At 39.9% G+C, this 9614-nt stretch overlaps 1 protein-coding gene across 4 annotated transcripts in view; it reads left to right on the top strand.

The window, feature by feature from the left end:
• The first annotated feature begins 8392 nt into the window (after positions 1 to 8392).
• si:dkeyp-69b9.6 (zinc finger protein 865) overlaps positions 8393 to 9614 on the top strand; it is a 9652-nt gene continuing 8430 nt past the window's right edge. The window contains exons 1-2 of one of the 4 annotated variants that reach the window (XM_035672569.1): positions 8393 to 8800; positions 9262 to 9376. The gene's annotated coding sequence lies outside the window, so the exon portion shown is untranslated. Of the gene's footprint in view, positions 8801 to 9261; positions 9393 to 9614 lie in introns of all 4 variants that reach the window. The other 3 variants (XM_035672568.1, XM_035672567.1, XM_035672570.1) reach the window with 3 other exon arrangements.

Genomic DNA, 9614 nt, shown 5'->3' on the forward strand with positions numbered 1-9614 from the left:
GTCTCCGTTCCCATATCTAATAATGCTCCTGAGTAACTTTTTGAAAACATATATAACAAAATAATGAAACAACACTTCTGTTAGTTTTGGTTTCACCCCTTCCAGTCCCCAGATCTTTCTCAAATAATGGCACCGCTGTATATGGCAATATGGCAAATTTTGTTAACAAAATATGGCTGATGTAAGGCTATCACATAATTGGAACAGATATTTCCCACTTAGATTTTTTTAATAAGTAAATCATATTTAGCTATTTACTTTACAAGATACACAATTTGAATAGCCTAGAACACGTTAATAATATGTTACTATACTTTATACTTCCTAGTTTTTATGTTTTGTAGTTGTATATCTATAGTTAATGCCAGAAGGGTGATCTACTTCCCAATACCTTTGATGAGGGGTAAAACTCTAACAGGACAAACCCACACCTGTCACGCTCATTTTTATCCCTGTCCTGATCCCCTGAACTCCCTTCCTCCCCTTCCTCCTGAATCCCCACCAACCCCACTCCCGGTATGAAATGTAGCTGCTCAATGGTGTTCTGCCTTTTCGCTGGCAAAATGCCATCCTAAACTGGCGCTGTGGCCCCCCTGTGTTCCCGTTCCCCATGACTACCCCAGCCCCAGGCATCTCCCCCGCCCAGCCATGCCACTCATGTGCCCCCGTCATGCCCGTGCTCCTTCCTTGCTCTCGTCCGGATGTGGGGTGAGAAGTTCATCTTGATCATGTGGGTGACCGGTCGAGGGACGGCGTGGGCGCAGACGTTCTGTGGGACTGGCCTTCTGCCCTTGCGAGGCAGCGTGGGGACCAATCCCTTCCTGTGTGGGTACGGATCTACAAACCCGTCTCCAACCGACCCCCATGTCTCGTCCTCCAAATGGTCTGGGGACATGAGGCCACGTTCTTGTTGTCTCTCCTCTCCCTCCTGTCCTGCGGCTATCCTGGTGAAGGGTCTGCGTGTTGGAGTTCTTATTGGAGGCAAGCCCATGGTTTGTAGTACTGGTGTTGCTGGTTCTTGACAGCTGGAACAGAGTCCCCGTGTTTGCCAGGGACAATCACACCCCCATGTTGGCAGCTGGTCAGGATGGACTTAACTTTCCTCCGGAGGGCCTTGGAAGAGAGTGTCGTAATTTGGGTTGTACTGTGGCTCAAGGGGGATCCAAGACGGTAAGGATTGGGGGTGGGTGAGCCAGGCATGCCAGAAGGCGGGCCGGCCGGATCCAGGGACGGACTGCGTGCCTGGGGAGGGTTCCCTCTCCCACCCCCTGAGGGTGTAGTCTCCCACCCCAGTGTAGGTGGTGCTGAAGAGGGACTGGAGGGCCGGCTGGCGGTGTGAAGGCCGGCGCTTGGTGGTGCAGTAAGCCAGAGAGTAGCTCATCGAGACCTTTCTCTGGAAAGCCAAAACCAAAATTTCGTCTGAATTGTTTATCAACCACAGTAAATACACTCAAAAGCACATAATGACCGCATCCTGCCTCCTTTATGCCATAGTGTCAAAGAGTGTCACCCGTGCTTCAAAGTACTGATAAATGAAATAAAAACAGCTGGCAGAAACGCTTGTAAGGGAGTGAGGGGGCCCAGAACAGACTGAAACCATTTGTCCTATTTTCAACCGAAATGAAGGTATTCACCGAGGCGTTTGAGTGAGGAGTAGTCTGTTACGCTCCAGGACTTTGGTGGCAACTCTCCATAGGAGGGGCGGCCAGCTGAGCAAAGGTTGTGGCAGGGAGTGTGGAAGGCAGGCTGGGATTTGGTGTTGTTGTGTTTACTGGAGAGCAGGGGGTTTGGGGCCCTCCAGCCTGCCAGCTGAAGCATTGTTCATTCCGAGGTTGCGTTCTGCCAGAGACGCAACAGGGAGAAAACCAACTGCGTGTTAAAATGAAGATTTGCTCCCCTCTGGATATAGCGCACCTGCAGCCGGCAGAAGGGTGTGAATTGCTAAACCATTCCACTGGACCCACAGAGCAGATTTAACCCCGTGCTTTCAACCCAAACCCCAAAACCAAGCAACCGAGCAATGATGAATTAGTCTCACGACGATATATATATATAAATATATAAATATATATATATATATATATATATATATATATATATATATATAAAAGAGGTCGATGAAGAGGAGGACCATGTGGAATATTGTATCACAGAATTTAATAGAGAATTGAGCCAACTACCTGCTGGACTGTCAACCTGCTCAGCCCTCAGCAACAATGATTTATTAAACTGAATCTCAAGGGTGAAAGGACCAGATGAGTCTGAATGAACCGTGTGCCTGGTGAGGGTTTTTTGAGATCGGACACTCTGCTGAACCAACCTCATCCTGACACAGGGAGACAGAACTGAATTTTGTTGCTTCCTAGGTAAACGAGCAGACAGGGGTGGGGGCTGTTTCTGACTGGAACTCAGCAGCCTGACACTATTGGCAGGACTCCGCGCCCGATTTAAATTGCCGACGTACCCACATTACCAATCTGATGCCTAGGTTGCCTAGTTTTCCATGTGACCTTAGATCAAATCCCAAGAGGAACTCACACTCTGATCACTGTTACACTACAGGAGTGGTTAGAGTGCGTTATGGGGAAGTTTTCCCCTAAAGTTCCCATCTATAAATCAGGACCTACATGTAAAAAACAATGGGCTACCAAATAATTTAGAGCCATCTGTCACGTTATTACAAAACAAACATCTTGACATAAACGTAGACGAGTCAAGAGATAACAGACATATGTGTTCAGTTTACCAATAAAAAAGGCAACCTGGTTTAAAGTAGGTTGTGCACGAAGAGCAAAGGTTTTTCTACAGAGCACAAGTGAATAGACCATGACGCAGAGGTTGCACTTACACAACTGTCCTTCAAAGCCATTTATGGAGATACAAAGAAAATACCACAGAGGAAGCTGGTCTGACAATCACCGTTTTATTATTCTCACCAGGTGACAAATTATTCAAGTCAGTGATATTTTGTACAGTCAAAGGATTGGCTTCAGAGCAAGTCAAAAACCTCTGAGTCAGGAGAGAAGGCGACCTGAGGCCTTCTCCTGGCATGGCTCCATATGCCATAAGAGACTCGGATTGGTAAGGAAGCCCTGCCCATCCTCAAGACGAAGACCTTGCTGTATCATAACGCACTTCAGCCAGTATGAGTAAAAAAACCCCACAAAAAAAACAGAAAACTGAAAAAAAATCTTCATCAATAACAACGCTTATCAATACTAAGGGCTATCCTATCCTATATACTGTAGTATGTGATATCTGTGGTCCATATAAAATGCTATCTCTTTCTCTTGATTTTGTGTTGATATTGTCATGATGTATTAAGTATTAATGTGTACAAAAAACAAGAGCAATTTAAGCACAGTTCAAAGAGAAACACAGAGACAAAACTTTGCACAAATCTATCCCCTGATATTTGCACCAGATACAAACTTACTTTGTATCGTGTCCTCAAGGTTTACATTCTGTACAAGCACGGCTGAAAGTGTGACTGATCAATTGAAGGTATTGTACTGAGCGAGGATTTTCTTCTTTTCTTTTTTTTCAATCAACAGAAATCAGAGATAATTACGCCGATCAAAGAAAGAACTTGTTACTGCTTGGTTGTTTGTTCAGTCATGTGAAAGGATACAGAGATGAAATACTGATAAACAGAAACACAGATTTCATTTGGACAATCTTCCTATACACAGTGCTAAATGTAGTTGTTATGAATATGATGGAGTGTTATTATTAATAATTATTATAACTGTTATGGTTATTATTAACAATTATCTTATGATGTGATGTTCTTTTACTTGGTGGGATTTAAGTGTTTATTGTTTTTAGATAACTAGCATTCTCATGACTAGTTGGTTTTTCATACATCTGGTCATAAATTCAAGTTTTTAAAAACATTCTGAATCTTGATGCATGCCAGCTCCATTTCATTGAGAGGCATTTACAGTAGGCCTGGATTTTAAGGTCATCAATATGGCCAATTTCCCAGCTGTATGTACTGTGCCTAGACATCGGCCTTATGACTTCCTGATCTCAAGTGATTACTTAGGTTTCCACTCGGGTACAAAACGACTATTGAAAAAATCTGCAGCCTTCTAAACGTATGTGTAGACAACGGTGTTTTAACAGCCGGTAAATGGATAGATGTGTTTGGGCTGGGCCAGAAGTTATTCACGCCACCAGACTGGACACAGTCTCCACTGCAGCAGCCTGACCCAATAACTTATTATGGGTTGTACACACTCAACCCATGATGCCATAATGTATGTGTGTTCGGGTGAATGTTTATTACACAGGTTTGGAGAGAAATGGAGGCGTAAGGGAACCTGAATGCTTTGAGTGCAGTGTCTTTTTCAGGGAAATAGGACAGATGACATACAGTAGTATTAGATTTTTTTAATAGAGCCACAAAAGGTCTGTAGCAAAGTCTGTAATATCTCACAAGCCATATCCATCGAAACTCATTATCACAATTTTATAAATGGTTAATCTAATTTGTGCAAGTATTGTATTTTGTATAGCTAGTACAATCAGAATATTTTGAGTGATCTCTTCGACATTAATTTGAGGATTCAACAAATTATGTGTTAGTATTTAATGAATTGTACAGTGCCAAACTCATAACATTTTGTTGTCTTTCTATTGTCATAGCCTCCTACAAAACTATAGGGGTTATTTCTTTTTCACAACTGAGAACTAATACACAGGCAAGTCAGCTATATAAAAAAGGCTAGTTATCAGAAAGAAATGAATGAATATGGTGTGTGTTTTTGCCATTATGAATTCATTTGGAGAGAGGATGGTAAATGGCCACCTGAAATGTAAAGCATTACTAACAGTAAATTGTACGGACAGGGACCGTGTCCAGTAATGAAATTCATGGATTTATTTTCATGCCTATAAATTTCAAAACAACCCTTTTGTTATTGTTCAATGCATTGATCCCCTTGGATACAACAGTGACTTACAAAGAATTTGTATAATAAAGTTGGTGGAAAAAAAACATGTTTTGTCATTCATTATAGAGTATGAGGTTACTTTAATGTAATCTATCTGTAATCTCTGTGAAGACACCCAACCTCTGCCATTATCGACTTCTTCGCCACATTGCTAATCAATATTACCAAACCAAGGGACAATTTTCACTGACATTGATATATATTCTTATCTTAGTATGGGATATGTTAGAGATATTCCTCAACCATTTCACACTCTTTTCTTAAAGAGGCACCATTTTGATACTATGTAAACTGAGCTATATGCCTTACAAATAAATGTAAAAATATTTCTTATAAATTATATTTATTAAATAAATGTGTTCCTCTGCATTTTGAAAGGGCTGGGTAATACCTGCAAACTCTCTCAAGTACCTGTTTGCCAACTTTTTTTTTTTTTTTTAAGATTTAACAATCGTTCAAACTTAAGATAGATGTCGACATTTCCACAAAGCTAATTCAGGACTATCTTAAGTAGAACTAATTTGCTACTATATGTTAATTTAATGCACTTGCTGAACTAAAACATAGCAGGGCAATGAACTATTTCTCCGTTTCAGCAGAAAATAATTCAGCTGACACAGATATTTTCACTGGTGGAGGACTGGCTATACTTGATTACGAGTCCTGCAGTGAAAATGTCACTTAATTGAAAGTGTTAAGGTATTATTAGCCAAATGTACTTAAAGTATCAAAAGTAGAAATACCCATGAAGCAGAAATAAGCCCTGTATCACTATGTATTATATTATTGGATAATTATACATTCATTATATGTAGCTTTTTACTGTTGAAGCTGGTCGAGGTGGAACTAGTTTGAACAAATCTATAACACTGATGAGCAGTTTAATCTATAACTGTGTATCATATATTTTGTTTAGTGTGTAAAAACGTAATCTGTAACTATATCAAATAAATCTAGTGGAGTAAAAAATTACAATACTGGATTGCAGTGGAGTTAGTTAAGTTAGAATGAAATGGAGATACTCAAGGTAGTACCTCAAAATAGTTTTTAAGTACAATATTGAGTAGATTTACTCCCACCACTGGTATACACAGACATTTACCACAAAATTCTGTTGAACCAGGTGACACATTATTTTAATATTTCCGCTTAATTCTTAATTAGAGACATGACATGTCTTGAGGTGGGGGGGGGGGCCAAGATTCAGATCAAGACTGGCCTGACATATGTCTAACATATGTTTGTGCAACCAGCAACAGTTTTGAGACCACTGGCTTGGTCAGAGGCAATATGTTATGAAACTGAGATTCTAAAAATAATCACGAGACAAATTAGCATTTTATAAGGGGTCAAATGAGAAGCAACAGCTCTATATTAACCAAAAAGCATTTTAGTCATCAGTAGGTTAGTGAGCACACACACAGATAGAGAGTCTACGATAAAACCTCCACATCACCGGGATGCGAGATATTGTGTAAGGCTTTACAGTGCCAGTGGGAGTGGACAACTGTGCTTTAAAATGAAATGAAAAGGTGAGATTGTGTTCATATAATTCACAGCTCTACACCATCTGAGTGCAGAGTTATATCATACTGTACCTGCCTGATCCTTAGAGTGAGGTAAGGGCTATGGAGCTCATATTTAAAACCTCCTGTGAATACATTTATTGCACTGAGCTGTATGAAGGCTTAAATGAAAGAGCAGACATAGTGCTGATACAGGAAGTACACAAAGGGCACAAAATATAAAATATTATGTTTGATTTAGGCTCTGGCTGCCACTGATGCATTATAATCATTGTAATTTGCACATTTCACCACCAGGAGGTTCAGTGGCTCCTCAGCTCTGATACAAAACCTGCATGAAGCTCAACATTTCATATAATTTAAACCTTATTATGCACATATTACTGTTAACTTATACAGGGTGGATTAATATGTAGAGCATACTAAAGAAATAACAAAAAATATCTGACTGCCGGTGCTCTTATTGTGAATTATTGAGCTGCCACCACCGTCCAACACCTGTTACTATTAATATTAATGCATTATATATCTGCTAAGTAAAGTGAAAGCCCATTTTTCACAAATTACACTCAGTTTATGACACTGACCATAGCTGAGAAACAATGCAAATTTGCCAGAAGAGACAAATTAATATTCAAATTGCAAATATATGTGTGTGAATCAAAGCTTTCAGGGTCTTCTTATGGTCCTGAGTAAAAGATTCTGTGCCCTACATGCTGCGTGGACACAATTAGCATCCTAGCCCAGGCACAGAGCTGAAATCATTAAAATTGTGATTTAGCCTGAGGTTAAGTTCCCTGTGACATTCATCACAGCTTTGGAAGAACACAAATCATATCTCACATCTATATTTCATATGGATCTGGAAATGGAGTTTGCTGTTGTGGGGCCGATCACGTGTAAACTGGCTTAATTGTGTGGATCTGGGTTTGGAAACAGAAAAGAGGAATTATATGTGTTCATAAAATCTTTTTTTTGCAGCAGCAGCAGCAGTCATAACAAGAGATTTTAAAAGGTAAGATTTATGGATGTGTTTGTGACTGAAAGGTCAGTGATAAATGAAATGAAGGCCTTAGTTTCCTGAACTACTTCCTTGTGAATACTAATCTATATTATTATAAAATCTAAAATATCCAGACAAACTAGACAAAGAAATTGGACTGAGAAGAGAGATAATTGCAAGTAAATGATGAGTTTTAGATTTTCAAAGGAGATACTTATTCTATGAATAAAATGTACTTTGGTATTTATAACAATCACTATATGTATATGTCATTATATATATTAGTCATTTACACACCATATGTTTAAATACATATATGATACTAATACTGATATTAAATGTGATTTTCTGTAAAAACATTAAAATATGGATTAAATCTTGCCCCTGGATACCTGTTTTCTAAACCTCACCAGATTATACCTTTCTAAACAGGTATATTAGAGTTTAAACATTATAATTACATTTATAAAGTTTATTCCATTAATAATACATTTAAATGTGTTATATGGCATAATTCAAAGTAGGATATGCATAAAACTTATTTAAACTTACTTAAAATCTCGAATAAACAGTTTCTAAACTAAAAAGATAAGAAACTTATCTTAAATATACGTTATAATATATTTCTCTTCACGAAATATATTAGAAAGAAAGAAGAAAAAATGTCATAGCCTAAAGATATTATTATTATTATTATTATTATTATTCCTAACGGTATAATAGGCCTATAAAGCACCAGGCATTATGCAGCCTGGGGAGAAGTTATTAACCTCTCACTGAGGCTGGGTATGTTTGCATGTAATCGGACAGAGGGTTGTGGAAGCGGAGTGGGCCAATAACTATGTGAATATGCAACATTTGTGTAAGAGGATCCCCCCTTTAACCAAACGCTGAGTCCGCTCTGAGCCCTACTCAACCACCCGTGAGCCCCGCTCTTGCTACCCGGAAATATTACAAGGGCCGGAAAGGACCAATGTTAAGAGAGCACACGTCACTCACTTTTACCCAAAAATATTATCACCGACCACCCAAATTTTTCTCGGCCGTCGAAACCTTTAGCGAAAGCTCTCTGTCGGCGCGAAAGGCTCGCAAACAAATGGCAAGGAGGCGGCTGCGGTCTCCGTCGGCGTTGATTTCTGCGGGGAACGGTGTTCGCTTTCACCCAGCTCAGCATCAGTGAAAATGGCTCTGGCTAACGACTGGAAAACAGCACGCAGAAATGGAAGCGGACGATAGCTAGCTGGGCGGTTAGAAGAAGGCGTGACAGGCCTCATCCATCTCCAGAACCGGGCACCGTGCAGCTGGATGCGGAGGTAAACATCTACCGAATATAGGTTTATGTATGTGCTAACGCTAGCAGGATAATGTTAACGGCAGTCGGCGTGCTTTTTAAATACTGTGTGTGTGTGTGTGTGTGTGTGGGGGGGGGGGGGGGGGGGGGTGGCTAACGTTAGCAGCGGTTGTGTGGTTTTCTAGATTGCGTGTGGCAGCAAATGGCTAAAACACGCCGAGCCAGAGTAAAAATATGATGCTAAGGAGAACAAGTTTTTTTTCATGCAAGCGCGTCCAATGTTTTTTTTTTTTTTTTTTTTTTTCTCTTCCTCCTCCAAATGCTAGCCAATACTATTACAGGATGCTACCTCAAGTGCATCCGTTATTACTTGCGTCTGTAAGGGGTTTGTTTTTTCTGCTAATGTTTACATTGTGCAGCGAGTGCGATGCTGGTGTTAATTTTGAGCCTTTCTGCCCCTTTTTGTTTTCTTCTTTTTTGCAGGATTTGGTGATTTTACATTAAAATGAGAGGCGGTCAAATATACGATAGATTATCTCCCTCATCTGCCAGGGGAGCTCACTCCCCGCTAGGTTCATCGCATCGATTAGAGGAAACGGTAAGATTTTTACGAGGTGAGCAAAATGAGATTCAGAGTGAGTGATTATTCCGTTAGCCAGTGTAACGTAACTTTCAGCCTCTTCAGAAGTACTTAAAGCAACAACTTACCTTCATCCAGACAAATAATGTACCCCAATGCAACAGTTTAATTTTCTACTCTCCCCCTTTTTGTGCTTTTATTTAATTGGAAATGTGTAGATTTGTTCTATTGTTAGTTATAATTCATCTTCACTGTT

This window comes from Morone saxatilis, unplaced genomic scaffold (assembly GCF_004916995.1).
Source record: "Morone saxatilis isolate NCDOM2014 unplaced genomic scaffold, NCSU_SB_2.0 Contig24, whole genome shotgun sequence".
In the NCBI taxonomy this organism is placed as follows: Eukaryota; Metazoa; Chordata; class Actinopteri; family Moronidae; genus Morone; species Morone saxatilis.